Source organism: Mus musculus, chromosome 10 (assembly GCF_000001635.26).
Source record: "Mus musculus strain C57BL/6J chromosome 10, GRCm38.p6 C57BL/6J".
In the NCBI taxonomy this organism is placed as follows: Eukaryota; Metazoa; Chordata; class Mammalia; order Rodentia; family Muridae; genus Mus; species Mus musculus.
The window spans coordinates 113,561,233-113,566,406 of NC_000076.6; the positions used below are offsets into that span (position 1 = coordinate 113,561,233).

The 5,174-nt window shown below is 35.3% G+C and overlaps 1 long non-coding RNA gene across 1 annotated transcript; it reads right to left on the reverse strand.

Annotated features, from left to right (window-relative positions):
• Positions 1-337: 337 nt before the first annotated feature.
• On the reverse strand, positions 338-4,971 carry Gm40765. The gene is made up of 3 exons (XR_872045.1): positions 4,953-4,971; positions 1,434-1,531; positions 338-437 (listed from the first exon to the last, which is right to left on the reverse strand). It is a non-coding gene; the product is annotated as a predicted gene, 40765 (long non-coding RNA).
• Positions 4,972-5,174: the final 203 nt, after the last annotated feature.

The following is a 5,174-nucleotide window of genomic DNA, read 5'->3' on the forward strand; positions in this document are numbered from 1 at the left end:
GAAGAGAAAGATCAAAAGGTCTATAAATATCTCTCAAACTTTAAAATCCAAATTCTCTGCTTATGGCCCAGTTAGGAGCTGAGTTAGTCAGGGTTCTCTAGAGTCAAAGGGTTCTCTAGTCTCTATATAGTAAAGGAATATGTTGATGACTTACTGTATGCAATCCAACTCCCAACAATGGTCAGCAGCAATTGTAAATGGAAGTCCAAGGATCTAGCAGTTGCTCAGTACCACAAGGCAAGGAGGAGGCGTGAAAGAGTGTAAATCTTCCTTCTTCCAATGTCCTTATGTAGTTCTCCAGTAGAGGGTGTAGCCCAGATTAAAGGTGTGTGCCCCCATGCCTTTAATCCCAGATGGCCATGAACTCAGAGGTCTCCTGTTGTGAGCCATCCAGCGGCTCACATGGATGGGGTACATCCATGAGTGGCAGGCCAGCGCTAAAAGAAAAGGAAACTAGGCAAATGAGAGAGAAATGGAGCCAAGACAGTGTTCTGATCAAGGCTCAAATGTTTAATAGTGACTGCGCTTATAAAAGGGGGGAGGGGGAGGCCCATTCCTGCCAATTCATCCTTGGAGCCTGGAACCAGCTGCAGGTGATGACATGCAGCATAGGGCATAGTCTCTGGAATAGCTCAGGGGGGGCCTCTCAGCAGGTAGCAGTATCCTAAAGAGGAACAGTGGGTGAATAATAGAGTGATCTAGGGAGGAAGGTTCCACCCAAGTAATCTCCTTAGTGGCAGCAAGGTCAAGTTCTGGCTCAGCCAGCTTCATGCTGAGGGAAGGTTACAGTCTCCCTGTCTTAATATTCTGGAATTCATAGCCACTATCAAGATCTCCATGTCAAGATCCAGGTCAGAAACTTGTATCTCCCAGCCTCCAGATTAGGATTGGTGAGCCTCCAATTCTGGATTGTAGTTCATTCCATAGTCAATTTGACAATCAGGAATAACCACTACACCTGATGAACTGACTAAACGTCATTGCCTGTGTTGCTCTTAAGTGTTCCCTTTCCTGTCTTTCCTCATGTGAGTTGGGCATAATATATCTCTGACTCATTCCATCAAATCTTTCTCTGATTAGTCACTTTGTCTGCCCCACAATTACAAGTAATTTTCAAGAATGACTGCTTCCTTTTACAAACTAACTTCATCTTTCTTCTTTAAGATTAAAGGTATGTACTGAGAGCATGGTTGTATTCCAGTCAGAGGTCAAGTGGGGGGTGGCGGTGGAGACATGGGGGTGGAGACATGAGGATTGGGAGGAGTTATGGGATGTGGAACAGTCAGAGGATGGATAGGGGGGAATAAAATACGGAGTGTAAAAAATAAAAAGAAATAAAAAAACCAGGATAACCATAAAAAGATTAAAGATTATTAATAATACCTGAAATAAAATTTGAATTCTCTCAATTCTATCAGTATGCTTTTATTTACCTGTGTTTTTATTTATTCCCTGTATGCACAGAAACTATGTAAGTGAAGTAATTGTTTTTCTGTAGAGGATTTCTGTTTTCATGCAGACAATGAGCTTTCTGCAAAGAAAAAAAAAAAAAAAAAGACAGGTGTACATACTCAAACCCATGGAGGAGATTATTCTTTTTGTAAAACTTTTTACACATATATATAATATATGGATACAATATGTATTACATTGTGTTTGTATATGATACCTTATGAATTATGTATTGCATATTTATCATGTATATTATACATAGTATAAATATAATATACATGACTATAATATATAAGTAAATATATGCAATGAATATTCCCCATCATGAATAAAGATATGTGCAGAGAATCATGAGAGCTTGTGATGAGATAACTAAGAAAACATGGCAAAAGTCTTGTAACCAATGTTTCTCTATAACATGAGTTATTCTTTAAATGTGTTTTCCTCCCAAGTATAATCAATAGGAATGCATTTACTGTAGATTTATTTCGATTGATGTTTCCAAGTAGGAGCTGTCCTCCTGACTGTATGCAGACTAAACTCATGTGACCTTACCCTGAGAGACTGAACTGAAGTGAGGTTTGCTCATATGACTTTGCCCAACACTCAGAGTACGAATTGTCTCATGTCCTGAGTAAAGTTGACTATTTCATGAGACTTTAGTTTGTCTCGGTTTTAGGCCAACTAGAATGATAATAATATTTTCAGGTAACACATGACATACTAGATTTGTTATTTTCATATATATAACATTGTAAGTTGCTTCCAATCTCTCCCCACCATCCTCCATCCTTCCACTTTATCCCTTAATGGTCCCCTTCTTTACATAAATAGCACCATGTACTCTCATCTGTATGTGTGAGCATGAAAATATTCTCAATGTTACATGTCTGAATGAATAGTCATTATCTTATTTAACTTTGTAGTCAGGAGAGATGAAGATGCAGATAAAATGTTGCAGGTTCTGGAAGTCATATCTCAAGCACTGTATTTAAAGATTAATGCCAGAAAATTGTATTCTGCTCTTTCCTCTGATTTTTAGAGACCTTAATTTAAGACACTAGTTAGTAATGAGATTTTAATTTTATCATTTATTAAAGAAATTGAAAGAGAACAAGCAGATTTTTTTACCTTATTTGATATTGTGAATATTTATCCAGGCAGATCTTATATTTTTCTTACACAATTATAAAATGGATGGCTTATTCCTATTCCTTTCCATTCTTTAATAAGACATATGAACAAGGAAACATTATCTTACTTATCAACATGAATATGAAATTCTGTTTTGCATACCTCAACAATATTAAATATACAGTGAATTTATTTTAAAATAAACCCATTTGAGTGGTCAAGAAAAGAATTGAATAAACATGAAAAGGTATATTTTCTTCAGACTAAAACAAGAATTTTGGAAAAGGTATCTAGAAAGTAATAACAGTTGGACACTTTGAAGAAAGTACCTTTTCCTGAACTGCTTTCCTCCCTGCCTTTGATTCTTTCTTCCTCTCTGTGGTTTGTATATTTCTTCAGTATATAAGTAAGTATATTAAGTGTGGAGAATGTAATAACTATAGTCCCTTCATTCCTCATTTAAAACCTAAACGATCATGTGAAGATTACTTAATTTTCTTTATTATCATGTATTGTTTGAGGAATGATTCACATTTAATAGCTTGTAATATTTTAATACATGAAGTGCTGACATACTCTTAAATGCCGTGCAGTGCCAGTATTAGCCAAATTAAACCTTTTGGTATTCACAAAACAATATTTTGATAAGATATAAATTTTTTATAATCCTAATTTACAAGCTCTGAGAAGTTAGTAATTTTATTTCATGTTATTGAATTGTTAATCTAGTAACATCAGTTTATTATTCTTTCTTAATATAGGAATACCCATATGTATGACATAGCCATATTCTCAGCTAAAAATGATGCCATTTTTAGAACTTCTGAGAGCTAGGTAGGCACCAGACACACTTTACTAATGAAAGTAATTAGGGTCTTTAGAAAGCATTCCCCTTCTTTTCTTTTTTTATGCGATATTTTCTTCATTTACATTTCGAATGTTATTCTCTTTCCTGGTTTTCATGCCTCCCAGGAACAACCTATCATATCCTCCCTCCACTGCTTCTATGAGGGTGTTCCTCCACCCACCCACCCAGACCCATCATGAAGTAGTCTGGAAGCCATAAAACATTAATAAAAGGCTATAGTCTACACACTAAGTTTGTAGAATAAAGAAATAAACATATCTTGAATCCTGATTATGCCAGAGTCCTATATCATGACCAGCATCTCTTGATTTCTTGGTTGTGAGTCAAGTGTACTTTCATATTCTGCTCTGTGGCTCAATGCATTAGTAACTGTCCCAGAGAATATGCAACCACTGACTTAAAAGTCAACTAGCTAAACGATTAAATTTTTCCCTTTTCTTAATAGATCCCTACAGGTAAATATACAGCCACATTAAAATTAAAAATAATGGCTGCTGATATGATTTGGGAGCTGTTCAAAAAATTAATAGTTAGAATGTGGTTACAGAGATAGTAATTAAACTATTCAAGGGCAATTCTGTTCTGGAGAAGTTCCCATTTGGAAGTTAGTGCTGTCTGTTGAAATGGGAGCATATGAACCATTATCCTGAAGTATTACAGACTCTTAATTCCACGTGCATGCAATATAAAACTTTCATGAGTGCATACTCACTTGACCCCTCTGCCAGATTTATAAAACAATGTTATCCTTACAGTCAAATTCATCTATTTCAAAACTTTTAAAATTAACTTGAAGAACAGGTTTTTGAATCATGATTGTTTAGGAAAGAGTGTTTTTTTTCATAAAAAGCGTTTATTAATTAAAATTATAGTCTTTCAGTGATGCTGGTCTCAAGTCAGAATATTAAACAGTGTATGAATTATTTTCCAGAAAGTTGTAAGTACAGAGCAGTTCATCTTGCTCTCTGAAAAGCAGGCAATGTCCTTATATAATTTCACTGAAATTACTCCCTTCATTTTCACTACAGAACAATGTGCATGAAGGTCAAAACTTTGTTTTACTTTCCTTTTTCCTTTTCGGGACTCTATAAAGTGTTGGCCAAACAATGGGTACTTTTTTTTAAAGTTAGCTCATTTGGAGATGAGAATAATAATGCCGCAATCCCTAAGTATCCAACTAGACCTAAACATGTTGATATTTGGTTATATTTGTTTAATAAAATATGTCTTATTTTACTATGAAATGGACTAATAAAATCACAATTAAAAGGCCTATCTACTATCCTGAGTATATTTATATGTCTGTTAATATTACCTGAAATTTAGGCATGAAGTTTCTGTATCTAAAGGGATATCATTTGCTTTTAGTTAATAGGTGTTCAGGTTTCCCTTTTTCCCTGCTCATACCTCTGATGTGCCACAGTAAAAAGCACCTACTAACTCCCAAGTAATGGGGCCCACTACAGTCAATAAAATCTAAAGGAGAAAAAGTAATTACCTTATAGCTTAGAGAGATGGCTGTTTAGAATGAATGATCCTTAACAATGGAATTAGAATTCTGGAGTCTCACATTCCAGGAAGGAAATAATCTTCTCTTATGGATGTAAAATAAATACGTTATTCCCAATGTTTAAAACCAAGGATGCTTTCAGATCCCGAGACTCGCCTGCCTTTGAAAGTTAATATACAACTGCTCTCTGGGGTTCTTCCAGCTCATTAA